Source organism: Hyperolius riggenbachi, chromosome 12, assembly GCF_040937935.1.
Source record: "Hyperolius riggenbachi isolate aHypRig1 chromosome 12, aHypRig1.pri, whole genome shotgun sequence".
NCBI lineage: Eukaryota > Metazoa > Chordata > Amphibia > Anura > Hyperoliidae > Hyperolius > Hyperolius riggenbachi.
In genome coordinates, this window is record NC_090657.1 from 80,514,400 (window position 1) to 80,541,280 (window position 26,881).

Below are 26,881 nucleotides of genomic sequence, written 5' to 3' on the forward strand. Positions count from 1 at the left end.
TCTTGTGGATCTCCTACGTCCCTTCATCAACAAGAAAGCTCAAATACTTCTCTTTTCCTCCATCAGCTTGCACAACAACATGAATGAGGCGTACCCAGCACCACACTTTCTTTCACCGCTACAAAGGAATACAGTTTAGAAAAAAAAAGTGCTTAAAATGGCTTAAGACCTTTACATGCACTTTTCCACTGGATTCTGACAATGTGCCACAGCTCATAACTCCTGGCTGTGGAGGACCTTTTGACAGCAACAGTGGCAACAGATAGGACTTTCTACAAAGTAAACAGGGCAAAGATCTCATTTAGATTACTGAGGTGAGATCTGCCCCTATTACCCAATAGTAGGCAAATGTTTCCTCTCAATTGTAGGTGAATGGCATTTTAGGTATACGTGCAATAGCATCTATTCCAGTGCTACGGGCTACATTGTACATTGTACGTAAGTGGACAATTGTGATTTTTTTAGACAGGTGACATTACTTTTGCATAAAAGCTGATACATTAACTACGTGGGCAGTTAGGGGTTTGAGAGGATGTCTTTTATTGTACGCCAGGCCAAAGCAGGTTTTCTCAACCAGGGTTCCCTGGAAGCCCAAGCTTCCTTCAGGACTTTTCAGGGGTTCCCTGGCATTTTCCCCACTTGCCCCAGTAAGGTCGGTTTCCTTGAGATGCAAAAATTATTTTAAGGCTTCCTCCAGGGTCTCATGATGGGAATACACCATGAGATTTTTTGGCAGATAGTTGGTTCGATAGATAATTTAATGCATATCCGATCTGATTTTCGATCGAAAAATCGATCGGGAAAAGCGATCGGACAGTAGGTGCTGCACTCAGTGGTATCAGAGCAATGGAACAAAAGTCAGTACTGTTATGCGTTCTTCCTTATGGAACTGAGAATGGCTGCCAACATGCAGCATATCCCCAGATGATAACCTGTTGACGGCACAGTAATTAACCGCTTAACCTTTGACTCTTGAAAAACGTGTCTTAAAGCACGCAAGAGTAGACATCCGTAGGGTAGTGTGGCCGAGCGGTCTAAGGCGCTGGATTAAGGCTCCAGTCTCCTCGGAGGCGTGGGTTCAAATCCCACCACTGCCAGCCTTTAACTTCTCGCTTGCTTGACAAGGAAAGATAAGGCCTCAGCTCCTCTGGTTTTAACACTTGCTCAAATACTTGTAGGAAAGATAAGGCCTCAGCTCCTCTGGTTTTAACACTTGCTCAAATACTTGTCCAAGCTTATACATCAGGGCCACTTGAGGAGCTTATCTTGGTCAGAAATTAATGGATTAGTCTTCTCAAATGTAGCATTTGAGAAGACTAATCCATTGATTCTGCTGTGGCATAGAGTGCTTTACCTGCACTTTCCTAGGTGCTGTCATCAGAGGCATAGAACCAAAGCCAGTACTGTCAAGTGTTTTCTCTTTCCGCGGTAATGAGAATAGGTGCATACATGCAGCATGTCCCCAGTTGATTACTTGTTGATGGCACAATAATGAACCACTCAACATTCCACTCATACAAACCTCATTTTAAAAGCACACAAAAGATCGATATCGGCAAGGTAGTGTGGCCGAGCGGTCTAAGGCGCTGGATTTAGGCTCCAGTCTCTTTGGAGGCGTGGGTTCAAATCCCACCACTGCCAGTCTGCAACTTCTATCTTGCCTCACAGGCCTCTTGTGGATCTCCTACGTCCCTTCATCAACAAGAAAGCTCAAATACTTCTCTTTTCCTCCATCAGCTTGCACAACAACATGAATGAGGCGTACCCAGCACCACACTTTCTTTCACCGCTACAAAGGAATACAGTTTAGAAAAAAAAAGTGCTTAAAATGGCTTAAGACCTTTACATGCACTTTTCCACTGGATTCTGACAATGTGCCACAGCTCATAACTCCTGGCTGTGGAGGACCTTTTGACAGCAACAGTGGCAACAGATAGGACTTTCTACAAAGTAAACAGGGCAAAGATCTCATTTAGATTACTGAGGTGAGATCTGCCCCTATTACCCAATAGTAGGCAAATGTTTCCTCTCAATTGTAGGTGAATGGCATTTTAGGTATACGTGCAATAGCATCTATTCCAGTGCTACGGGCTACATTGTACATTGTACGTAAGTGGACAATTGTGATTTTTTTAGACAGGTGACATTACTTTTGCATAAAAGCTGATACATTAACTACGTGGGCAGTTAGGGGTTTGAGAGGATGTCTTTTATTGTACGCCAGGCCAAAGCAGGTTTTCTCAACCAGGGTTCCCTGGAAGCCCAAGCTTCCTTCAGGACTTTTCAGGGGTTCCCTGGCATTTTCCCCACTTGCCCCAGTAAGGTCGGTTTCCTTGAGATGCAAAAATTATTTTAAGGCTTCCTCCAGGGTCTCATGATGGGAATACACCATGAGATTTTTTGGCAGATAGTTGGTTCGATAGATAATTTAATGCATATCCGATCTGATTTTCGATCGAAAAATCGATCGGGAAAAGCGATCGGACAGTAGGTGCTGCACTCAGTGGTATCAGAGCAATGGAACAAAAGTCAGTACTGTTATGCGTTCTTCCTTATGGAACTGAGAATGGCTGCCAACATGCAGCATATCCCCAGATGATAACCTGTTGACGGCACAGTAATTAACCGCTTAACCTTTGACTCTTGAAAAACGTGTCTTAAAGCACGCAAGAATAGAGATCTGCAGGGTAGTGTGGCCGAGCGGTCTAAGGCGCTGGATTAAGGCTCCAGTCTCCTCGGAGGCGTGGGTTCAAATCCCACCACTGCCAGCCTTTAACTTCTCGCTTGCTTGACAAGGATGTACTATGTAGGAAAGATAAGGCCTCAGCTCCTCTGGTTTTAACACTTGCTCAAATACTTGTCCAAGCTTATACATCAGGGCCACTTGAGGAGCTTATCTTGGTCAGAAATTAATGGATTAGTCTTCTCAAATGTAGCATTTGAGAAGACTAATCCATTGATTCTGCTGTGGCATAGAGTGCTTTACCTGCACTTTCCTAGGTGCTGTCATCAGAGGCATAGAACCAAAGCCAGTACTGTCAAGTGTTTTCTCTTTCCGCGGTAATGAGAATAGGTGCATACATGCAGCATGTCCCCAGTTGATTACTTGTTGATGGCACAATAATGAACCACTCAACATTCCACTCATACAAACCTCATTTTAAAAGCACACAAAAGATCGATACAAAAGATCGATATCGGCAAGGTAGTGTGGCCGAGCGGTCTAAGGCGCTGGATTTAGGCTCCAGTCTCTTTGGAGGCGTGGGTTCAAATCCCACCACTGCCAGTCTGCAACTTCTATCTTGCCTCACAGGCCTCTTGTGGATCTCCTACGTCCCTTCATCAACAAGAAAGCTCAAATACTTCTCTTTTCCTCCATCAGCTTGCACAACAACATGAATGAGGCGTACCCAGCACCACACTTTCTTTCACCGCTACAAAGGAATACAGTTTAGAAAAAAAAGTGCTTAAAATGGCTTAAGACCTTTACATGCACTTTTCCACTGGATTCTGACAATGTGCCACAGCTCATAACTCCTGGCTGTGGAGGACCTTTTGACAGCAACAGTGGCAACAGATAGGACTTTCTACAAAGTAAACAGGGCAAAGATCTCATTTAGATTACTGAGGTGAGATCTGCCCCTATTACCCAATAGTAGGCAAATGTTTCCTCTCAATTGTAGGTGAATGGCATTTTAGGTATACGTGCAATAGCATCTATTCCAGTGCTACGGGCTACATTGTACATTGTACGTAAGTGGACAATTGTGATTTTTTTAGACAGGTGACATTACTTTTGCATAAAAGCTGATACATTAACTACGTGGGCAGTTAGGGGTTTGAGAGGATGTCTTTTATTGTACGCCAGGCCAAAGCAGGTTTTCTCAACCAGGGTTCCCTGGAAGCCCAAGCTTCCTTCAGGACTTTTCAGGGGTTCCCTGGCATTTTCCCCACTTGCCCCAGTAAGGTCGGTTTCCTTGAGATGCAAAAATTATTTGAAGGCTTCCTCCAGGGTCTCATGATGGGAATACACCATGAGATTTTTTGGCAGATAGTTGGTTCGATAGATAATTTAATGCATATCCGATCTGATTTTCGATCGGAAAAGCGATCGGACAGTAGGTGCTGCACTCAGTGGTATCAGAGCAATGGAACAAAAGTCAGTACTGTTATGCGTTCTTCCTTATGGAACTGAGAATGGCTGCCAACATGCAGCATATCCCCAGATGATAACCTGTTGACGGCACAGTAATTAACCGCTTAACCTTTGACTCTTGAAAAACGTGTCTTAAAGCACGCAAGAGTAGACATCCGCAGGGTAGTGTGGCCGAGCGGTCTAAGGCGCTGGATTTAGGCTCCAGTCTCCTTGGAGGCGTGGGTTCAAATCCCACCACTGCCAGCCTTTAACTTCTCGCTTGCTTGACAAGGATGTACAGGGGCGCCGCCAGGCACCAAGCAGACCAAGCGGCCGCTTGGGGCCTCATGTCTTTAGGGGCCTCGGAGGCTATGTGACGTCATTGTGACGTTTTTTTAATTTCCTCCGCTCTCCCCCTGCATTGCTCGGAACTCCCTGGCCGTGTCTCCCTCTGTGACGTCCCCAGTGACGTCACACGCAGCTGCCGCACCACCGCGCAGCGTGCATTTTCAGTGGAACGCAGAGCCAGGCCAGCCAGATCCATTCGTTGGTGATGGGTGAGGAGGAGGACTGTCCGACTGCGGTAACATTAACTCCGCCCCCCCATTGAAGCCTATTGGATGGGTTCAGCCAGGCCACGTGCTAGCTCAGTGCCTGCTAGCAACTTCCCCCGCCTGCCATACAGGGCGAGAGAATCCACAACTGCACGGATTAGCCAGGTCCCTGACGGAGCAGAGCCACAAAGCTTGGGGGAGATTTAAAATGTAAAGGACTGGTGCTGTACACCTCCGGTGCGGGGAACACGTGACCGCGTCGCAGAAGTTACACAGAAGCCTGGTCTGGGGAACCAGGTAAGATTGGTCTCTAGTCTCATTCCATGCAGCAGCCTCCACTGTTTGCCTCTCTTGTCCCCTGCATCTTCAATCAGCCCATGCTCTCTCATCCTGCTATAGTGCCCTATAACCAGCACTTTCCTCTCAGAACCCCCAATGTGCCCTCATGTACTCCTACCCACCACTTACAATGCTCTATTGCTCTGTCACCACTCAGTGTGCCCTCACTCTCTCTCATCCTCCCCCTGCATCCAGAAAGTGCCCACCCAAGTACCCTCAATGTGCCCTCACTCTCTCACCTCCAAGCAACCTCGAATTTCCCTCACTTCCTCCCCAGCTTACCTCCCCCCCCCCCCCCCCAGTCGTGCACACCTTCACTCTCCAGCCATGCGCTCCTTCCCTTACCAGCCTCAACACCCCACCCCCCCTCGGTCGTGCGCTCCTTCCCTCCCCAGCCCCCTCGGTCGTGCGCTCCTTCCCTTTCCCAGCCCCCTCGGTCGTGCGCTCCTTCCCTCCCCAGCCCCCTCGGTCGTGCGCTCCTTTCCTCCCCAGCCCCCTCGGTCGTGCGCTCCTTCCCTCCCCAGCCCCCTCGGTCGTGCGCTCCTTCCCTCCCCAGCCCCCTCGGTCGTGCGCTCCTTCCCTCCCCAGCCCCCTCGGTCGTGCGCTCCTTCCCTCCCCTGCCCCCTCGGTCGTGCGCTCCTTCCCTCCCCAGCCCCCTCGGTCGTGCGCTCCTTCCCTCCCCAGCTCCACATTGTGATGCGTGGAAACGCCCATTTTTGCTCACCGCAGGACTGTCAGGATGGGGAGGGCGCAAAAAACTGTCTGTCCCCGGGCGCTGAAAACCCTAGCTACGCCTCTGGGTCACACTGTTGTCCGCACTGGGCTTGCGCCCGGCAGAGCAGCGCTACGGGAAGATGGTGTCCGAAGCCCTGTACTGAAGACTATTTGTGTCTCCAGTATAGGGCTTCGGGCGCCATCTTCCCGTAGCCCTGCTATTCAGTTCAGCGCGGGAGATTGCAGTCTGGGGAAGCTGCGCGCCAGAGGCTGACCGGGAGAGAAGACTTCTGTCAGGTGAGTAAATTCTTTTTTTTTTTTTCTGAAATGTGGCCCACATTGCGTTTGTTTTCTGCTGAAATGTGGCCCACATTGCGTTTGTTTTCTGCTGAAATGTGGCCCAAATTGCGTTTGTTTTCTGCTGAAATGTGACCTAAATTGCGTTTTTCTGCTGAAGTGTTGCCCAAATTGCGTTTGTTTTCTGCTGAAATGTGACCTAAATTGCATTTGTTTTCTGCTAAAATGTGGCCTAAATTGCGTTTTTCTGCTGAAGTGTTGCCCAAATTGCATTTGTTTTCTGCTGAAATGTGGCCTAAATTGCGTTTGTTTTCTGCTGAAATGTGGCCCAAATTGCGTTTGTTTTCAGCTGAAATGTGGCCTAAATTGCGTTTGTTTTCTGCTGAAATGTGGCCCAAATTGCGTTTGTTTTCTGCTGAAATGTGGCCCAAATTGCATTTGTTTTCTGCTAAAATGTGGCCTAAATTGCGTTTGTTTTCTGCTGAAGTGTTGCCCAAATTGCATTTGTTTTCTGCTGAAATGTGGCCTAAATTGTATTTGTTTTCTGCTGAAATGTGGCCCAAATTGCGTTTGTTTTCTGCTGAAATGTGGCCTAAATTGCGTTTGTTTTCTGCTGAAATGTGGCTCAAATTGCATTTGTTTTCTGCTGAAATGTGGCCCAAATTGCATTTGTTTTCTGCTGAAATGTGACCTAAATTGCGTTTTTCTGCTGAAGTGTTGCCCAAATTGCGTTTGTTTTCTGCTGAAATGTGACCTAAATTGCATTTGTTTTCTGCTAAAATGTGGCCTAAATTGCGTTTTTCTGCTGAAGTGTTGCCCAAATTGCATTTGTTTTCTGCTGAAATGTGGCCTAAATTGCGTTTGTTTTCTGCTGAAATGTGGCCCAAATTGCGTTTGTTTTCAGCTGAAATGTGGCCTAAATTGCGTTTGTTTTCTGCTGAAATGTGGCCCAAATTGCGTTTGTTTTCTGCTGAAATGTGGCCCAAATTGCATTTGTTTTCTGCTAAAATGTGGCCTAAATTGCGTTTGTTTTCTGCTGAAGTGTTGCCCAAATTGCATTTGTTTTCTGCTGAAATGTGGCCTAAATTGTATTTGTTTTCTGCTGAAATGTGGCCCAAATTGCGTTTGTTTTCTGCTGAAATGTGGCCTAAATTGCGTTTGTTTTCTGCTGAAATGTGGCTCAAATTGCATTTGTTTTCTGCTGAAATGTGGCCCAAATTGCATTTGTTTTCTGCTGAAATGTGGCTTAAATTGCATTTTTCTGCTGACATGTTGCCCAAATTGCGTTTTCTGCTGAAAATGTTGCCCACATTGCATTTATTTTCAATGTCATGGCAACGGCCATGGCAAACACCCCCCACGCCCACTTTTCGGCGCAAACACGCCCCGTCCCATCCCCCTGCTCCACCCACCTGTTATGCCACGCCCACTTTTGGCGGGATAACCACACCCATTTTTTGCCGCGGCGCGCTTCGCAAGCCGCAGGATAGGGCCACTTCCTGCAGTCCGCTTGGGGCCACAGAAACCTTAGCTGCACCCCTGAGGATGTACTATGTAGGAAAGATAAGGCCTCAGCTCCTCTGGTTTTAACACTTGCTCAAATACTTGTCCAAGCTTATACATCAGGGCCACTTGAGGAGCTTATCTTGGTCAGAAATTAATGGATTAGTCTTCTCAAATGTAACATTTGAGAAGACTAATCCATTGATTCTGCTGTGGCATAGAGTGCTTTACCTGCACTTTCCTAGGTGCTGTCATCAGAGGCATAGAACCAAAGCCAGTACTGTCAAGTGTTTTCTCTTTCCGCGGTAATGAGAATAGGTGCATACATGCAGCATGTCCCCAATTGATTACTTGTTGATGGCACAATAATGAACCACTCAACATTCCACTCATACAAACCTCATTTTAAAAGCACACAAAAGATCGATATCGGCAAGGTAGTGTGGCCGAGCGGTCTAAGGCGCTGGATTTAGGCTCCAGTCTCTTTGGAGGCGTGGGTTCAAATCCCACCACTGCCAGTCTACAACTTCTATCTTGCCTCACAGGCCTCTTGTGGATCTCCTACGTCCCTTCATCAACAACAAGAAAGCTCAAATACTTCTCTTTTCCTCCATCAGCTTGCACAACAACATGAATGAGGCGTACCCAGCACCACACTTTCTTTCACCGCTACAAAGGAATACAGTTTAGAAAAAAAAAGTGCTTAAAATGGCTTAAGACCTTTACATGCACTTTTCCACTGGATTCTGACAATGTGCCACAGCTCATAACTCCTGGCTGTGGAGGACCTTTTGACAGCAACAGTGGCAACAGATAGGACTTTCTACAAAGTAAACAGGGCAAAGATCTCATTTAGATTACTGAGGTGAGATCTGCCCCTATTACCCAATAGTAGGCAAATGTTTCCTCTCAATTGTAGGTGAATGGCATTTTAGGTATACGTGCAATAGCATCTATTCCAGTGCTACGGGCTACATTGTACATTGTACGTAAGTGGACAATTGTGATTTTTTTAGACAGGTGACATTACTTTTGCATAAAAGCTGATACATTAACTACGTGGGCAGTTAGGGGTTTGAGAGGATGTCTTTTATTGTACGCCAGGCCAAAGCAGGTTTTCTCAACCAGGGTTCCCTGGAAGCCCAAGCTTCCTTCAGGACTTTTCAGGGGTTCCCTGGCATTTTCCCCACTTGCCCCAGTAAGGTCGGTTTCCTTGAGATGCAAAAATTATTTGAAGGCTTCCTCCAGGGTCTCATGATGGGAATACACCATGAGATTTTTTGGCAGATAGTTGGTTCGATAGATAATTTAATGCATATCCGATCTGATTTTCGATCGGAAAATCGATCGGAAAAGCGATCGGACAGTAGGTGCTGCACTCAGTGGTATCAGAGCAATGGAACAAAAGTCAGTACTGTTATGCGTTCTTCCTTATGGAACTGAGAATGGCTGCCAACATGCAGCATATCCCCAGATGATAACCTGTTGACGGCACAGTAATTAACCGCTTAACCTTTGACTCTTGAAAAACATGTCTTAAAGCACGCAAGAGTAGACATCCGCAGGGTAGTGTGGCCGAGCGGTCTAAGGCGCTGGATTAAGGCTCCAGTCTCCTCGGAGGCGTGGGTTCAAATCCCACCACTGCCAGCCTTTAACTTCTCGCTTGCTTGACAAGGATGTACTTTGTAGGAAAGATAAGGCCTCAGCTCCTCTGGTTTTAACACTTGCTCAAATACTTGTCCAAGCTTATACATCAGGGCCACTTGAGGAGCTTATCTTGGTCAGAAATTAATGGATTAGTCTTCTCAAATGTAACATTTGAGAAGACTAATCCATTGATTCTGCTGTGGCATAGAGTGCTTTACCTGCACTTTCCTAGGTGCTGTCATCAGAGGCATAGAACCAAAGCCAGTACTGTCAAGTGTTTTCTCTTTCCGCGGTAATGAGAATAGGTGCATACATGCAGCATGTCCCCAGTTGATTACTTGTTGATGGCACAATAATGAACCACTCAACATTCCACTCATACAAACCTCATTTTAAAAGCACACAAAAGATCGATATCGGCAAGGTAGTGTGGCCGAGCGGTCTAAGGCGCTGGATTAAGGCTCCAGTCTCCTCGGAGGCGTGGGTTCAAATCCCACCACTGCCAGCCTTTAACTTCTCGCTTGCTTGACAAGGATGTACTATGTAGGAAAGATAAGGCCTCAGCTCCTCTGGTTTTAACACTTGCTCAAATACTTGTCCAAGCTTATACATCAGGGCCACTTGAGGAGCTTATCTTGGTCAGAAATTAATGGATTAGTCTTCTCAAATGTAACATTTGAGAAGACTAATCCATTGATTCTGCTGTGGCATAGAGTGCTTTACCTGCACTTTCCTAGGTGCTGTCATCAGAGGCATAGAACCAAAGCCAGTACTGTCAAGTGTTTTCTCTTTCCGCGGTAATGAGAATAGGTGCATACATGCAGCATGTCCCCAGTTGATTACTTGTTGATGGCACAATAATGAACCACTCAACATTCCACTCATACAAACCTCATTTTAAAAGCACACAAAAGATCAATATCGGCAAGGTAGTGTGGCCGAGCGGTCTAAGGCGCTGGATTTAGGCTCCAGTCTCTTTGGAGGCGTGGGTTCAAATCCCACCACTGCCAGTCTACAACTTCTATCTTGCCTCACAGGCCTCTTGTGGATCTCCTACGTCCCTTCATCAACAACAAGAAAGCTCAAATACTTCTCTTTTCCTCCATCAGCTTGCACAACAACATGAATGAGGCGTACCCAGCACCACACTTTCTTTCACCGCTACAAAGGAATACAGTTTAGAAAAAAAAAGTGCTTAAAATGGCTTAAGACCTTTACATGCACTTTTCCACTGGATTCTGACAATGTGCCACAGCTCATAACTCCTGGCTGTGGAGGACCTTTTGACAGCAACAGTGGCAACAGATAGGACTTTCTACAAAGTAAACAGGGCAAAGATCTCATTTAGATTACTGAGGTGAGATCTGCCCCTATTACCCAATAGTAGGCAAATGTTTCCTCTCAATTGTAGGTGAATGGCATTTTAGGTATACGTGCAATAGCATCTATTCCAGTGCTACGGGCTACATTGTACATTGTACGTAAGTGGACAATTGTGATTTTTTTAGACAGGTGACATTACTTTTGCATAAAAGCTGATACATTAACTACGTGGGCAGTTAGGGGTTTGAGAGGATGTCTTTTATTGTACGCCAGGCCAAAGCAGGTTTTCTCAACCAGGGTTCCCTGGAAGCCCAAGCTTCCTTCAGGACTTTTCAGGGGTTCCCTGGCATTTTCCCCACTTGCCCCAGTAAGGTCGGTTTCCTTGAGATGCAAAAATTATTTGAAGGCTTCCTCCAGGGTCTCATGATGGGAATACACCATGAGATTTTTTGGCAGATAGTTGGTTCTATAGATAATTTAATGCATATCCGATCTGATTTTCGATCGGAAAATCGATCGGACAGTAGGTGCTGCACTCAGTGGTATCAGAGCAATGGAACAAAAGTCAGTACTGTTATGCGTTCTTCCTTATGGAACTGAGAATGGCTGCCAACATGCAGCATATCCCCAGATGATAACCTGTTGACGGCACAGTAATTAACCGCTTAACCTTTGACTCTTGAAAAACGTGTCTTAAAGCACGCAAGAGTAGACATCCGCAGGGTAGTGTGGCCGAGCGGTCTAAGGCGCTGGATTTAGGCTCCAGTCTCCTTGGAGGCGTGGGTTCAAATCCCACCACTGCCAGCCTTTAACTTCTCGCTTGCTTGACAAGGATGTACAGGGGCGCCGCCAGGCACCAAGCAGACCAAGCGGCCGCTTGGGGCCTCATGTCTTTAGGGGCCTCGGAGGCTATGTGACGTCATTGTGACGTTTTTTTAATTTCCTCCGCTCTCCCCCTGCATTGCTCGGAACTCCCTGGCCGTGTCTCCCTCTGTGACGTCCCCAGTGACGTCACACGCAGCTGCCGCACCACCGCGCAGCGTGCATTTTCAGTGGAACGCAGAGCCAGGCCAGCCAGATCCATTCGTTGGTGATGGGTGAGGAGGAGGACTGTCCGACTGCGGTAACATTAACTCCGCCCCCCCATTGAAGCCTATTGGATGGGTTCAGCCAGGCCACGTGCTAGCTCAGTGCCTGCTAGCAACTTCCCCCGCCTGCCATACAGGGCGAGAGAATCCACAACTGCACGGATTAGCCAGGTCCCTGACGGAGCAGAGCCACAAAGCTTGGGGGAGATTTAAAATGTAAAGGACTGGTGCTGTACACCTCCGGTGCGGGGAACACGTGACCGCGTCGCAGAAGTTACACAGAAGCCTGGTCTGGGGAACCAGGTAAGATTGGTCTCTAGTCTCATTCCATGCAGCAGCCTCCACTGTTTGCCTCTCTTGTCCCCTGCATCTTCAATCAGCCCATGCTCTCTCATCCTGCTATAGTGCCCTATAACCAGCACTTTCCTCTCAGAACCCCCAATGTGCCCTCATGTACTCCTACCCACCACTTACAATGCTCTATTGCTCTGTCACCACTCAGTGTGCCCTCACTCTCTCTCATCCTCCCCCTGCATCCAGAAAGTGCCCACCCAAGTACCCTCAATGTGCCCTCACTCTCTCACCTCCAAGCAACCTCGAATTTCCCTCACTTCCTCCCCAGCTTACCTCCCCCCCCCCCCCCCCCCAGTCGTGCACACCTTCACTCTCCAGCCATGCGCTCCTTCCCTTACCAGCCTCAACACCCCACCCCCCCTCGGTCGTGCGCTCCTTCCCTCCCCAGCCCCCTCGGTCGTGCGCTCCTTCCCTTTCCCAGCCCCCTCGGTCGTGCGCTCCTTCCCTCCCCAGCCCCCTCGGTCGTGCGCTCCTTTCCTCCCCAGCCCCCTCGGTCGTGCGCTCCTTCCCTCCCCAGCCCCCTCGGTCGTGCGCTCCTTCCCTCCCCAGCCCCCTCGGTCGTGCGCTCCTTCCCTCCCCAGCCCCCTCGGTCGTGCGCTCCTTCCCTCCCCTGCCCCCTCGGTCGTGCGCTCCTTCCCTCCCCAGCCCCCTCGGTCGTGCGCTCCTTCCCTCCCCAGCTCCACATTGTGATGCGTGGAAACGCCCATTTTTGCTCACCGCAGGACTGTCAGGATGGGGAGGGCGCAAAAAACTGTCTGTCCCCGGGCGCTGAAAACCCTAGCTACGCCTCTGGGTCACACTGTTGTCCGCACTGGGCTTGCGCCCGGCAGAGCAGCGCTACGGGAAGATGGTGTCCGAAGCCCTGTACTGAAGACTATTTGTGTCTCCAGTATAGGGCTTCGGGCGCCATCTTCCCGTAGCCCTGCTATTCAGTTCAGCGCGGGAGATTGCAGTCTGGGGAAGCTGCGCGCCAGAGGCTGACCGGGAGAGAAGACTTCTGTCAGGTGAGTAAATTCTTTTTTTTTTTTTCTGAAATGTGGCCCACATTGCGTTTGTTTTCTGCTGAAATGTGGCCCACATTGCGTTTGTTTTCTGCTGAAATGTGGCCCAAATTGCGTTTGTTTTCTGCTGAAATGTGACCTAAATTGCGTTTTTCTGCTGAAGTGTTGCCCAAATTGCGTTTGTTTTCTGCTGAAATGTGACCTAAATTGCATTTGTTTTCTGCTAAAATGTGGCCTAAATTGCGTTTTTCTGCTGAAGTGTTGCCCAAATTGCATTTGTTTTCTGCTGAAATGTGGCCTAAATTGCGTTTGTTTTCTGCTGAAATGTGGCCCAAATTGCGTTTGTTTTCAGCTGAAATGTGGCCTAAATTGCGTTTGTTTTCTGCTGAAATGTGGCCCAAATTGCGTTTGTTTTCTGCTGAAATGTGGCCCAAATTGCATTTGTTTTCTGCTAAAATGTGGCCTAAATTGCGTTTGTTTTCTGCTGAAGTGTTGCCCAAATTGCATTTGTTTTCTGCTGAAATGTGGCCTAAATTGTATTTGTTTTCTGCTGAAATGTGGCCCAAATTGCGTTTGTTTTCTGCTGAAATGTGGCCTAAATTGCGTTTGTTTTCTGCTGAAATGTGGCTCAAATTGCATTTGTTTTCTGCTGAAATGTGGCCCAAATTGCATTTGTTTTCTGCTGAAATGTGGCTTAAATTGCATTTTTCTGCTGACATGTTGCCCAAATTGCGTTTTCTGCTGAAAATGTTGCCCACATTGCATTTATTTTCAATGTCATGGCAACGGCCATGGCAAACACCCCCCACGCCCACTTTTCGGCGCAAACACGCCCCGTCCCATCCCCCTGCTCCACCCACCTGTTATGCCACGCCCACTTTTGGCGGGATAACCACACCCATTTTTTGCCGCGGCGCGCTTCGCAAGCCGCAGGATAGGGCCACTTCCTGCAGTCCGCTTGGGGCCACAGAAACCTTAGCTGCACCCCTGAGGATGTACTATGTAGGAAAGATAAGGCCTCAGCTCCTCTGGTTTTAACACTTGCTCAAATACTTGTCCAAGCTTATACATCAGGGCCACTTGAGGAGCTTATCTTGGTCAGAAATTAATGGATTAGTCTTCTCAAATGTAACATTTGAGAAGACTAATCCATTGATTCTGCTGTGGCATAGAGTGCTTTACCTGCACTTTCCTAGGTGCTGTCATCAGAGGCATAGAACCAAAGCCAGTACTGTCAAGTGTTTTCTCTTTCCGCGGTAATGAGAATAGGTGCATACATGCAGCATGTCCCCAATTGATTACTTGTTGATGGCACAATAATGAACCACTCAACATTCCACTCATACAAACCTCATTTTAAAAGCACACAAAAGATCGATATCGGCAAGGTAGTGTGGCCGAGCGGTCTAAGGCGCTGGATTTAGGCTCCAGTCTCTTTGGAGGCGTGGGTTCAAATCCCACCACTGCCAGTCTACAACTTCTATCTTGCCTTACAGGCCTCTTGTGGATCTCCTACGTCCCTTCATCAACAACAAGAAAGCTCAAATACTTCTCTTTTCCTCCATCAGCTTGCACAACAACATGAATGAGGCGTACCCAGCACCACACTTTCTTTCACCGCTACAAAGGAATACAGTTTAGAAAAAAAAAGTGCTTAAAATGGCTTAAGACCTTTACATGCACTTTTCCACTGGATTCTGACAATGTGCCACAGCTCATAACTCCTGGCTGTGGAGGACCTTTTGACAGCAACAGTGGCAACAGATAGGACTTTCTACAAAGTAAACAGGGCAAAGATCTCATTTAGATTACTGAGGTGAGATCTGCCCCTATTACCCAATAGTAGGCAAATGTTTCCTCTCAATTGTAGGTGAATGGCATTTTAGGTATACGTGCAATAGCATCTATTCCAGTGCTACGGGCTACATTGTACATTGTACGTAAGTGGACAATTGTGATTTTTTTAGACAGGTGACATTACTTTTGCATAAAAGCTGATACATTAACTACGTGGGCAGTTAGGGGTTTGAGAGGATGTCTTTTATTGTACGCCAGGCCAAAGCAGGTTTTCTCAACCAGGGTTCCCTGGAAGCCCAAGCTTCCTTCAGGACTTTTCAGGGGTTCCCTGGCATTTTCCCCACTTGCCCCAGTAAGGTCGGTTTCCTTGAGATGCAAAAATTATTTGAAGGCTTCCTCCAGGGTCTCATGATGGGAATACACCATGAGATTTTTTGGCAGATAGTTGGTTCGATAGATAATTTAATGCATATCCGATCTGATTTTCGATCGGAAAATCGATCGGAAAAGCGATCGGACAGTAGGTGCTGCACTCAGTGGTATCAGAGCAATGGAACAAAAGTCAGTACTGTTATGCGTTCTTCCTTATGGAACTGAGAATGGCTGCCAACATGCAGCATATCCCCAGATGATAACCTGTTGACGGCACAGTAATTAACCGCTTAACCTTTGACTCTTGAAAAACGTGTCTTAAAGCACGCAAGAGTAGACATCCGCAGGGTAGTGTGGCCGAGCGGTCTAAGGCGCTGGATTAAGGCTCCAGTCTCCTCGGAGGCGTGGGTTCAAATCCCACCACTGCCAGCCTTTAACTTCTCGCTTGCTTGACAAGGATGTACTATGTAGGAAAGATAAGGCCTCAGCTCCTCTGGTTTTAACACTTGCTCAAATACTTGTCCAAGCTTATACATCAGGGCCACTTGAGGAGCTTATCTTGGTCAGAAATTAATGGATTAGTCTTCTCAAATGTAACATTTGAGAAGACTAATCCATTGATTCTGCTGTGGCATAGAGTGCTTTACCTGCACTTTCCTAGGTGCTGTCATCAGAGGCATAGAACCAAAGCCAGTACTGTCAAGTGTTTTCTCTTTCCGCGGTAATGAGAATAGGTGCATACATGCAGCATGTCCCCAGTTGATTACTTGTTGATGGCACAATAATGAACCACTCAACATTCCACTCATACAAACCTCATTTTAAAAGCACACAAAAGATCGATATCGGCAAGGTAGTGTGGCCGAGCGGTCTAAGGCGCTGGATTTAGGCTCCAGTCTCTTTGGAGGCGTGGGTTCAAATCCCACCACTGCCAGTCTACAACTTCTATCTTGCCTCACAGGCCTCTTGTGGATCTCCTACGTCCCTTCATCAACAACAAGAAAGCTCAAATACTTCTCTTTTCCTCCATCAGCTTGCACAACAACATGAATGAGGCGTACCCAGCACCACACTTTCTTTCACCGCTACAAAGGAATACAGTTTAGAAAAAAAAAGTGCTTAAAATGGCTTAAGACCTTTACATGCACTTTTCCACTGGATTCTGACAATGTGCCACAGCTCATAACTCCTGGCTGTGGAGGACCTTTTGACAGCAACAGTGGCAACAGATAGGACTTTCTACAAAGTAAACAGGGCAAAGATCTCATTTAGATTACTGAGGTGAGATCTGCCCCTATTACCCAATAGTAGGCAAATGTTTCCTCTCAATTGTAGGTGAATGGCATTTTAGGTATACGTGCAATAGCATCTATTCCAGTGCTACGGGCTACATTGTACATTGTACGTAAGTGGACAATTGTGATTTTTTTAGACAGGTGACATTACTTTTGCATAAAAGCTGATACATTAACTACGTGGGCAGTTAGGGGTTTGAGAGGATGTCTTTTATTGTACGCCAGGCCAAAGCAGGTTTTCTCAACCAGGGTTCCCTGGAAGCCCAAGCTTCCTTCAGGACTTTTCAGGGGTTCCCTGGCATTTTCCCCACTTGCCCCAGTAAGGTCGGTTTCCTTGAGATGCAAAAATTATTTGAAGGCTTCCTCCAGGGTCTCATGATGGGAATACACCATGAGATTTTTTGGCAGATAGTTGGTTCGATAGATAATTTAATGCATATCCGATCTGATTTTCGATCGGAAAAGCGATCGGACAGTAGGTGCTGCACTCAGTGGTATCAGAGCAATGGAACAAAAGTCAGTACTGTTATGCGTTCTTCCTTATGGAACTGAGAATGGCTGCCAACATGCAGCATATCTCCAGATGATAACCTGTTGACGGCACAGTAATTAACCGCTTAACCTTTGACTCTTGAAAAACGTGTCTTAAAGCACGCAAGAGTAGACATCCGCAGGGTAGTGTGGCCGAGCGGTCTAAGGCGCTGGATTAAGGCTCCAGTCTCCTTGGAGGCGTGGGTTCAAATCCCACCACTGCCAGCCTTTAACTTCTCGCTTGCTTGACAAGGATGTACTATGTAGGAAAGATAAGGCCTCAGCTCCTCTGGTTTTAACACTTGCTCAAATACTTGTCCAAGCTTATACATCAGGGCAACTTGAGGAGCTTATCTTGGTCAGAAATTAATGGATTAGTCTTCTCAAATGTAACATTTGAGAAGACTAATCCATTGATTCTGCTGTGGCATAGAGTGCTTTACCTGCACTTTCCTAGGTGCTGTCATCAGAGGCATAGAACCAAAGCCAGTACTGTCAAGTGTTTTCTCTTTCCGCGGTAATGAAAATAGGTGCATACATGCAGCATGTCCCCAGTTGATTACTTGTTGATGGCACAATAATGAACCACTCAACATTCCACTCATACAAACCTCATTTTAAAAGCACACAAAAGATCGACATCGGCAAGGTAGTGTGGCCGAGCGGTCTAAGGCGCTGGATTTAGGCTCCAGTCTCTTTGGAGGCGTGGGTTCAAATCCCACCACTGCCAGTCTACAGCTTCTATCTTGCCTCACAGGACTCTTGTGGATCTCCTACGTCCCTTCATCAACAACAAGAAAGCTCAAATACTTCTCTTTTCCTCCATCAGCTTGCACAACAACATGAATGAGGCGTACCCAGCACCACACTTTCTTTCACCGCTACAAAGGAATACAGTTTAGAAAAAAAAAGTGCTTAAAATGGCTTAAGACCTTTACATGCACTTTTCCACTGGATTCTGACAATGTGCCACAGCTCATAACTCCTGGCTGTGGAGGACCTTTTGACAGCAACAGTGGCAACAGATAGGACTTTCTACAAAGTAAACAGGGCAAAGATCTCATTTAGATTACTGAGGTAAGATCTGCCCCTATTACCCAATAGTAGGCAAATGTTTCCTCTCAATTGTAGGTGAATGGCATTTTAGGTATACGTGCAATAGCATCTATTCCAGTGCTACGGGCTACATTGTACATTGTACGTAAGTGGACAATTGTGATTTTTTTAGACAGGTGACATTACTTTTGCATAAAAGCTGATACATTAACTACGTGGGCAGTTAGGGGTTTGAGAGGATGTCTTTTATTGTACGCCAGGCCAAAGCAGGTTTTCTCAACCAGGGTTCCCTGGAAGCCCAAGCTTCCTTCAGGACTTTTCAGGGGTTCCCTGGCATTTTCCCCACTTGCCCCAGTAAGGTCGGTTTCCTTGAGATGCAAAAATTATTTGAAGGCTTCCTCCAGGGTCTCATGATGGGAATACACCATGAGATTTTTTGGCAGATAGTTGGTTCGATAGATAATTTAATGCATATCCGATCTGATTTTCGATCGGAAAATCGATCGGAAAAGCGATCGGACAGTAGGTGCTGCACTCAGTGGTATCAGAGCAATGGAACAAAAGTCAGTACTGTTATGCGTTCTTCCTTATGGAACTGAGAATGGCTGCCAACATGCAGCATATCCCCAGATGATAACCTGTTGACGGCACAGTAATTAACCGCTTAACCTTTGACTCTTGAAAAACGTGTCTTAAAGCACGCAAGAGTAGACATCGGCAGGGTAGTGTGGCCGAGCGGTCTAAGGCGCTGGATTAAGGCTCCAGTCTCCTGGGAGGCGTGGGTTCAAATCCCACCACTGCCAGCCTTTAACTTCTCGCTTGCTTGACAAGGATGTACTATGTAGGAAAGATAAGGCCTCAGCTCCTCTGGTTTTAACACTTGCTCAAATACTTGTCCAAGCTTATACATCAGGGCCACTTGAGGAGCTTATCTTGGTCAGAAATTAATGGATTAGTCTTCTCAAATGTAACATTTGAGAAGACTAATCCATTGATTCTGCTGTGGCATAGAGTGCTTTACCTGCACTTTCCTAGGTGCTGTCATCAGAGGCATAGAACCAAAGCCAGTACTGTCAAGTGTTTTCTCTTTCCGCGGTAATGAGAATAGGTGCATACATGCAGCATATCCCCAGTTGATTACTTGTTGATGGCACAATAATGAACCACTCAACATTCCACTCATACAAACCTCATTTTAAAAGCACACAAAAGATCGATATCGGCAAGGTAGTGTGGCTGAGCGGTCTAAGGCGCTGGATTTAGGCTCCAGTCTCTTTGGAGGCGTGGGTTCAAATCCCACCACTGCCAGTCTACAACTTCTATCTTGCCTCACAGGCCTCTTGTGGATCTCCTACATCCCTTCATCAACAACAAGAAAGCTCAAATACTTCTCTTTTCCTCCATCAGCTTGCACAACAACATGAATGAGGCGTACCCAGCACCACACTTTCTTTCACCGCTACAAATGAATACAGTTTAGAAAAAAAAAGTGCTTAAAATGGCTTAAGACCTTTACATGCACTTTTCCACTGGATTCTGACAATGTGCCACAGCTCATAACTCCTGGCTGTGGAGGACCTTTTGACAGCAACAGTGGCAACAGATAGGACTTTCTACAAAGTAAACAGGGCAAAGATCTCATTTAGATTACTGAGGTGAGATCTGCCCCTATTACCCAATAGTAGGCAAATGTTTCCTCTCAATTGTAGGTGAATGGCATTTTAGGTATACGTGCAATAGCATCTATTCCAGTGCTACGGGCTACATTGTACATTGTACGTAAGTGGACAATTGTGATTTTTTTAGACAGGTGACATTACTTTTGCATAAAAGCTGATACATTAACTACGTGGGCAGTTAGGGGTTTGAGAGGATGTCTTTTATTGTACGCCAGGCCAAAGCAGGTTTTCTCAACCAGGGTTCCCTGGAAGCCCAAGCTTCCTTCAGGACTTTTCAGGGGTTCCCTGGCATTTTCCCCACTTGCCCCAGTAAGGTCGGTTTCCTTGAGATGCAAAAATTATTTGAAGGCTTCCTCCAGGGTCTCATGATGGGAATACACCATGAGATTTTTTGGCAGATAGTTGGTTCGATAGATAATTTAATGCATATCCGATCTGATTTTCGATCGGAAAAGCGATCGGACAGTAGGTGCTGCACTCAGTGGTATCAGAGCAATGGAACAAAAGTCAGTACTGTTATGCGTTCTTCCTTATGGAACTGAGAATGGCTGCCAACATGCAGCATATCTCCAGATGATAACCTGTTGACGGCACAGTAATTAACCGCTTAACCTTTGACTCTTGAAAAACGTGTCTTAAAGCACGCAAGAGTAGACATCCGCAGGGTAGTGTGGCCGAGCGGTCTAAGGCGCTGGATTAAGGCTCCAGTCTCCTTGGAGGCGTGGGTTCAAATCCCACCACTGCCAGCCTTTAACTTCTCGCTTGCTTGACAAGGATGTACTATGTAGGAAAGATAAGGCCTCAGCTCCTCTGGTTTTAACACTTGCTCAAATACTTGTCCAAGCTTATACATCAGGGCAACTTGAGGAGCTTATCTTGGTCAGAAATTAATGGATTAGTCTTCTCAAATGTAACATTTGAGAAGACTAATCCATTGATTCTGCTGTGGCATAGAGTGCTTTACCTGCACTTTCCTAGGTGCTGTCATCAGAGGCATAGAACCAAAGCCAGTACTGTCAAGTGTTTTCTCTTTCCGCGGTAATGAAAATAGGTGCATACATGCAGCATGTCCCCAGTTGATTACTTGTTGATGGCACAATAATGAACCACTCAACATTCCACTCATACAAACCTCATTTTAAAAGCACACAAAAGATCGACATCGGCAAGGTAGTGTGGCCGAGCGGTCTAAGGCGCTGGATTTAGGCTCCAGTCTCTTTGGAGGCGTGGGTTCAAATCCCACCACTGCCAGTCTACAGCTTCTATCTTGCCTCACAGGACTCTTGTGGATCTCCTACGTCCCTTCATCAACAACAAGAAAGCTCAAATACTTCTCTTTTCCTCCATCAGCTTGCACAACAACATGAATGAGGCGTACCCAGCACCACACTTTCTTTCACCGCTACAAAGGAATACAGTTTAGAAAAAAAAAGTGCTTAAAATGGCTTAAGACCTTTACATGCACTTTTCCACTGGATTCTGACAATGTGCCACAGCTCATAACTCCTGGCTGTGGAGGACCTTTTGACAGCAACAGTGGCAACAGATAGGACTTTCTACAAAGTAAACAGGGCAAAGATCTCATTTAGATTACTGAGGTAAGATCTGCCCCTATTACCCAATAGTAGGCAAATGTTTCCTCTCAATTGTAGGTGAATGGCATTTTAGGTATACGTGCAATAGCATCTATTCCAGTGCTACGGGCTACATTGTACATTGTACGTAAGTGGACAATTGTGATTTTTTTAGACAGGTGACATTACTTTTGCATAAAAGCTGATACATTAACTACGTGGGCAGTTAGGGGTTTGAGAGGATGTCTTTTATTGTACGCCAGGCCAAAGCAGGTTTTCTCAACCAGGGTTCCCTGGAAGCCCAAGCTTCCTTCAGGACTTTTCAGGGGTTCCCTGGCATTTTCCCCACTTGCCCCAGTAAGGTCGGTTTCCTTGAGATGCAAAAATTATTTGAAGGCTTCCTCCAGGGTCTCATGATGGGAATACACCATGAGATTTTTTGGCAGATAGTTGGTTCGATAGATAATTTAATGCATATCCGATCTGATTTTCGATCGGAAAATCGATCGGAAAAGCGATCGGACAGTAGGTGCTGCACTCAGTGGTATCAGAGCAATGGAACAAAAGTCAGTACTGTTATGCGTTCTTCCTTATGGAACTGAGAATGGCTGCCAACATGCAGCATATCCCCAGATGATAACCTGTTGACGGCACAGTAATTAACCGCTTAACCTTTGACTCTTGAAAAACGTGTCTTAAAGCACGCAAGAGTAGACATCGGCAGGGTAGTGTGGCCGAGCGGTCTAAGGCGCTGGATTAAGGCTCCAGTCTCCTGGGAGGCGTGGGTTCAAATCCCACCACTGCCAGCCTTTAACTTCTCGCTTGCTTGACAAGGATGTACTATGTAGGAAAGATAAGGCCTCAGCTCCTCTGGTTTTAACACTTGCTCAAATACTTGTCCAAGCTTATACATCAGGGCCACTTGAGGAGCTTATCTTGGTCAGAAATTAATGGATTAGTCTTCTCAAATGTAACATTTGAGAAGACTAATCCATTGATTCTGCTGTGGCATAGAGTGCTTTACCTGCACTTTCCTAGGTGCTGTCATCAGAGGCATAGAACCAAAGCCAGTACTGTCAAGTGTTTTCTCTTTCCGCGGTAATGAGAATAGGTGCATACATGCAGCATATCCCCAGTTGATTACTTGTTGATGGCACAATAATGAACCACTCAACATTCCACTCATACAAACCTCATTTTAAAAGCACACAAAAGATCGATATCGGCAAGGTAGTGTGGCTGAGCGGTCTAAGGCGCTGGATTTAGGCTCCAGTCTCTTTGGAGGCGTGGGTTCAAATCCCACCACTGCCAGTCTACAACTTCTATCTTGCCTCACAGGCCTCTTGTGGATCTCCTACATCCCTTCATCAACAACAAGAAAGCTCAAATACTTCTCTTTTCCTCCATCAGCTTGCACAACAACATGAATGAGGCGTACCCAGCACCACACTTTCTTTCACCGCTACAAATGAATACAGTTTAGAAAAAAAAAGTGCTTAAAATGGCTTAAGACCTTTACATGCACTTTTCCACTGGATTCTGACAATGTGCCACAGCTCATAACTCCTGGCTGTGGAGGACCTTTTGACAGCAACAGTGGCAACAGATAGGACTTTCTACAAAGTAAACAGGGCAAAGATCTCATTTAGATTACTGAGGTAAGATCTGCCCCTATTACCCAATAGTAGGCAAATGTTTCCTCTCAATTGTAGGTGAATGGCATTTTAGGTATACGTGCAATAGCATCTATTCCAGTGCTACGGGCTACATTGTACATTGTACGTAAGTGGACAATTGTGATATTTTTAGACAGGTGACATTACTTTTGCATAAAAGCTGATACATTAACTACGTGGGCAGTAGTGTTGGGCGAACATCTAGCTGTTCGGGTTCGGGCCGAACAGGCCGAACATGGCCGCGATGTTCGGGTGTTCGACCCGAACTCCGAACATAATGGAAGTCAATGGGGACCCGAACTTTTGTGGTTTGTAAAGCCTCCTTACATGCTACATACCCCAAATTTACAGGGTATGTGCACCTTGGGAGTGGGTACAAGAGGAAAAAATTTTTTAGCAAAAAGAGCTTATAGTTTTTGAGAAAATCGATTTTAAAGTTTCAAAGGGAAAACTGTCTTTTAAATGCGGGAAATGTCTGTTTTCTTTGCACAGGTAACATGCTTTTTGTCGGCATGCAGTCATAAATGTAATACATATAAGAGGTTCCAGGAAAAGGGACCGGTAATGCTAACCCAGCAGCAGCACACGTGATGGAACAGGAGGAGGGTGGCGCAGGAGGAGAAGGCCACGCTTTGAGACACAACAACCCAGGCCTTGCATGAGGACAAGAAGCGTGCGGATAGCATGCTTTGTACCACCATGCAGTCATAAATGTAATAAAGATAAGTGGTTCAATAAACAGGGACCACGCGGCAACGCTAACCCAGCAGCAGCACACGTGATGGAACAGGAGGAGGCGCAGGAGGAGAAGGCCACGCTTTGTGAGACACAACAACCCAGGCCTTGCATGAGGACAAAAAGCGTGCGGATAGCATGCTTTGTACCGCCATGTAGTCATAAATGTAATAAAGATAAGAGGTTCAATAAACAGGGACCACGCGGCAACGCTAACCCAGCAGCAGCAGCAGCAGCAGCACACGTGATGGAACAGGAGGAGGCGCAGGAGGAGAAGGCCACGCTTTGTGAGACACAACAACCCAGGCCTTGCATGAGGACAAAAAGCGTGCGGATAGCATGCTTTGTACCGCCATGTAGTCATAAATGTAATAAAGATAAGAGGTTCCATAAACAGGGACCGGCAACGGTAACCCAGCAGCAGCAGCAGCAGCACACGTGATGGAACAGGAGGAGGCGCAGGAGGAGAAGGCCACGCTTTGTGAGACACAACAACCCAGGCCTTGCATGAGGACAAAAAGCGTGCAGATAGCATGCTTTGTACCGCCATGTAGTCATAAATGTAATAAAGATAAGAGGTTCCATAAACAGGGACCGGCAACGGTAACCCAGCAGCAGCAGCAGCAGCAGCAGCAGCAGCAGCACACGTGATGGAACAGGAGGAGGCGCAGGAGGAGAAGGCCACGCTTTGTGAGACACAACAACCCAGGCCTTGCATGAGGACAAAAAGCGTGCGGATAGCATGCTTTGTACCGCCATGTAGTCATAAATGTAATAAAGATAAGAGGTTCCATAAACAGGGACCGGCAACGGTAACCCAGCAGCAGCAGCAGCAGCAGCAGCACACGTGATGGAACAGGAGGAGGCGCAGGAGGAGAAGGCCACGCTTTGTGAGACACAACAACCCAGGCCTTGCATGAGGACAAAAAGCGTGCGGATATAGCAGCAATGCTTTTTGCCGCCATGCAGTCATAAATGTAATACAGATGAGAGGTTCAATAAACAGGGACCGGAAACGCTAAACCATCCCAGATGTTCATCGGTCATGTTACTTGGTTGGGGTCCAGGAGTGTTGCGTAGTCGTTTCCAATCCAGGATTGATTCATTTTAATTTGAGTCAGACGGTCTGCATTTTCTGTGGAGAGGCGGATACGCCGATCTGTGATGATGCCTCCGGCAGCACTGAAACAGCGTTCCGACATAACGCTGGCTGCCGGGCAAGCCAGCACCTCTATTGCGTACATTGCCAGTTCGTGCCAGGTGTCTAGCTTCATGCCCGGTTTCAGGTCCAGCGGTGCCAGCCACAAATCCGTCTGTTCCTTTATTCCCCTCCAAATTTCCTCCCCTGTGTGCTGCTTATCCCCAAGGCAGATCAGCTTCAGCAACGCTTGCTGACGCATGCCAACAGCTGTGCTGCACTGCTTCCACGATCCTACTGCTGCTGGTGCTGGGTTAGCATTTCCGGATGAGGTACAGCTTTGAGATGCGTTGGAGGAGAAGGAGTCAGAGAGGTAGGTGCTGCTGTTGTTATCCAGCTGTTTGCGGCGTGGGCAACACCCGCGCCGTAGCAGGTAAGGAATCGCTGCCAGGCTCCACAAGGTTCACCCAGTGCGCGGTAAGGGAGATGTATCGACCCTGGCCGAACGCACTCGTCCAGGTGTCAGTGGTGAGGTGAACCTTGCAGGCAACGGCATTCTTCAAGCTTCGGGTTATTTAGCTGACCACGTGCTCATGCAACTCAGGCACTGCAGAGCGCGCAAAGTGGTAGCGGCTGGGAACCACGTAACGTGGGATGGCCACTGACATCATGCCCTTGAAGCTGTTTGTCTCCACCACTCGATATGGCAGCATTTCGCAGGCCAGAAGCTTGGCTATGCTGGCTGGCTGTTACTGCCACGGCCCGGGGGTCATTTGCTGGCAATTTCCTCTTGTGCTCAAACATCTCAGAGACAGACAACTCAACCGTAGCGCTGCACACCGAAGGGCTGTTGGTTGTTGTGTTTGATGAACACTGGGAGACCTCAAGAGCACTAGTCCGGAAAGTGACAGTGTCAGCATCGTCTGATGTTTGTGAATGTTGTGAACCACGCAATGGCTGGGCTACTGCTGCTGCTGAGGCGGGTCTGGTGGTGAGTCTGGTGAACCCAAGGGAGGCAGTGTTGCTGGTGGTACCCTGTCCTGCCGCGTTTGCCCACAGAGTGGGATGTTTGGATAGAATGTGGCGGCTCATGCTGGTGGTGGAGAGGTTGTTAATACTTTTCCCCCTGCTCAGGCGGGTCTTGCACACCTTGCAAATCGCCATGGTAACATCCTCAGTGCAGTCTTCAAAGAAAGCCCAGACTTTAACTGGCTGAGGACTCGGACCTCGTGCGTGATGTGCTGGTGCTGCTTAACCCACTGCTGGACGCTTGAGAGGTCATCCAAGTAATTATCTGGTCCTGTTCTTTTGGATCTGTGAGGGTTGTTGTCCTGGACAACATGGGCAGTATTGAGTGGGTTTTCTTGGGTGCTCCCCTGTGGCCTGTACGTGAACCGTCAGGGGAAACACCTCTTCCCTTGCCCCTCCCTCTTTCACTGGATTTCTTCCTCATTTCACTTATCCTTAAAGTACACGCTGACTGGCAGCAGTACAGTGGCAGTACAGAAATGCTATACAGTGGTGGGTGAGCGGTGTACCACTATTGTCAGCAGTGACACAGAGCACAATGCTATACAGTGGCGGGTGAGCGGTGTACTACTGTTCCCAGCAGACACAGAGTGGAAGTAAACACAATGCTATATAGTGTGGCTGAGCCGTGTACACAGAGTGGCATTAAACACAATGCTATATAGTCTGCTATATAGTCACCCTGAACAGGGTGATGTTCTGCAGAACCCGAACAGTGGCAAACACTGTTCGCCCAACACTACTGGGAGGGAACGCAGATTTTAGTACCTAAACACACGATACAACATGTTTTCCGGGGTCGGACTCTGAGGCACATACAGATGGTCCCGATCATCATCCTCATCATACAACTCTTCTCCTGAGTCTGACCCACCCACCACCTCTGCCACCCCAACATCCCCAGACACAGACCCCTCATCGTCCTCAACATTAACTTGGGATGCTGGCCTGAGCCAGACCTCCTCCTCCACATCAGGCCCCATCATCTCCTCAATGGCAGCCCTCATTAATCGCTCTGGCGACGGACTGATGGACACAACGTTC

At 47.2% G+C, this 26,881-nt stretch overlaps 21 non-coding genes across 21 annotated transcripts; all 21 read left to right on the forward strand.

Moving 5' to 3' along the window:
* The first annotated feature begins 1,015 nt into the window (after positions 1 to 1,015).
* On the forward strand, positions 1,016 to 1,097 carry TRNAL-AAG (transfer RNA leucine (anticodon AAG)). The gene has a single exon. It is a non-coding gene; the product is annotated as a tRNA-Leu (tRNA).
* A 462-nt stretch (positions 1,098 to 1,559) lies between these two features.
* Positions 1,560 to 1,641, forward strand: TRNAL-UAG (transfer RNA leucine (anticodon UAG)). The gene has a single exon. It is a non-coding gene; the product is annotated as a tRNA-Leu (tRNA).
* A 1,045-nt stretch (positions 1,642 to 2,686) lies between these two features.
* On the forward strand, positions 2,687 to 2,768 carry TRNAL-AAG (transfer RNA leucine (anticodon AAG)). Its single transcript has one exon. It is a non-coding gene; the product is annotated as a tRNA-Leu (tRNA).
* Positions 2,769 to 3,204: 436 nt separating this feature from the next.
* TRNAL-UAG (transfer RNA leucine (anticodon UAG)) lies at positions 3,205 to 3,286 on the forward strand. The gene has a single exon. It is a non-coding gene; the product is annotated as a tRNA-Leu (tRNA).
* Positions 3,287 to 4,317: 1,031 nt separating this feature from the next.
* Positions 4,318 to 4,399, forward strand: TRNAL-UAG (transfer RNA leucine (anticodon UAG)). Its single transcript has one exon. It is a non-coding gene; the product is annotated as a tRNA-Leu (tRNA).
* A 3,579-nt stretch (positions 4,400 to 7,978) lies between these two features.
* On the forward strand, positions 7,979 to 8,060 carry TRNAL-UAG (transfer RNA leucine (anticodon UAG)). Its single transcript has one exon. It is a non-coding gene; the product is annotated as a tRNA-Leu (tRNA).
* A 1,047-nt stretch (positions 8,061 to 9,107) lies between these two features.
* Positions 9,108 to 9,189, forward strand: TRNAL-AAG (transfer RNA leucine (anticodon AAG)). Its single transcript has one exon. It is a non-coding gene; the product is annotated as a tRNA-Leu (tRNA).
* A 423-nt stretch (positions 9,190 to 9,612) lies between these two features.
* On the forward strand, positions 9,613 to 9,694 carry TRNAL-AAG (transfer RNA leucine (anticodon AAG)). The gene has a single exon. It is a non-coding gene; the product is annotated as a tRNA-Leu (tRNA).
* A 423-nt stretch (positions 9,695 to 10,117) lies between these two features.
* Positions 10,118 to 10,199, forward strand: TRNAL-UAG (transfer RNA leucine (anticodon UAG)). Its single transcript has one exon. It is a non-coding gene; the product is annotated as a tRNA-Leu (tRNA).
* A 1,035-nt stretch (positions 10,200 to 11,234) lies between these two features.
* On the forward strand, positions 11,235 to 11,316 carry TRNAL-UAG (transfer RNA leucine (anticodon UAG)). The gene has a single exon. It is a non-coding gene; the product is annotated as a tRNA-Leu (tRNA).
* Positions 11,317 to 14,342: 3,026 nt separating this feature from the next.
* On the forward strand, positions 14,343 to 14,424 carry TRNAL-UAG (transfer RNA leucine (anticodon UAG)). The gene has a single exon. It is a non-coding gene; the product is annotated as a tRNA-Leu (tRNA).
* Positions 14,425 to 15,471: 1,047 nt separating this feature from the next.
* On the forward strand, positions 15,472 to 15,553 carry TRNAL-AAG (transfer RNA leucine (anticodon AAG)). Its single transcript has one exon. It is a non-coding gene; the product is annotated as a tRNA-Leu (tRNA).
* Positions 15,554 to 15,976: 423 nt separating this feature from the next.
* Positions 15,977 to 16,058, forward strand: TRNAL-UAG (transfer RNA leucine (anticodon UAG)). Its single transcript has one exon. It is a non-coding gene; the product is annotated as a tRNA-Leu (tRNA).
* Positions 16,059 to 17,093: 1,035 nt separating this feature from the next.
* TRNAL-AAG (transfer RNA leucine (anticodon AAG)) lies at positions 17,094 to 17,175 on the forward strand. The gene has a single exon. It is a non-coding gene; the product is annotated as a tRNA-Leu (tRNA).
* Positions 17,176 to 17,598: 423 nt separating this feature from the next.
* Positions 17,599 to 17,680, forward strand: TRNAL-UAG (transfer RNA leucine (anticodon UAG)). The gene has a single exon. It is a non-coding gene; the product is annotated as a tRNA-Leu (tRNA).
* A 1,047-nt stretch (positions 17,681 to 18,727) lies between these two features.
* On the forward strand, positions 18,728 to 18,809 carry TRNAL-AAG (transfer RNA leucine (anticodon AAG)). Its single transcript has one exon. It is a non-coding gene; the product is annotated as a tRNA-Leu (tRNA).
* Positions 18,810 to 19,232: 423 nt separating this feature from the next.
* TRNAL-UAG (transfer RNA leucine (anticodon UAG)) lies at positions 19,233 to 19,314 on the forward strand. Its single transcript has one exon. It is a non-coding gene; the product is annotated as a tRNA-Leu (tRNA).
* A 1,035-nt stretch (positions 19,315 to 20,349) lies between these two features.
* On the forward strand, positions 20,350 to 20,431 carry TRNAL-AAG (transfer RNA leucine (anticodon AAG)). Its single transcript has one exon. It is a non-coding gene; the product is annotated as a tRNA-Leu (tRNA).
* A 423-nt stretch (positions 20,432 to 20,854) lies between these two features.
* TRNAL-UAG (transfer RNA leucine (anticodon UAG)) lies at positions 20,855 to 20,936 on the forward strand. Its single transcript has one exon. It is a non-coding gene; the product is annotated as a tRNA-Leu (tRNA).
* Positions 20,937 to 21,983: 1,047 nt separating this feature from the next.
* TRNAL-AAG (transfer RNA leucine (anticodon AAG)) lies at positions 21,984 to 22,065 on the forward strand. The gene has a single exon. It is a non-coding gene; the product is annotated as a tRNA-Leu (tRNA).
* Positions 22,066 to 22,488: 423 nt separating this feature from the next.
* Positions 22,489 to 22,570, forward strand: TRNAL-UAG (transfer RNA leucine (anticodon UAG)). The gene has a single exon. It is a non-coding gene; the product is annotated as a tRNA-Leu (tRNA).
* Positions 22,571 to 26,881: the final 4,311 nt, after the last annotated feature.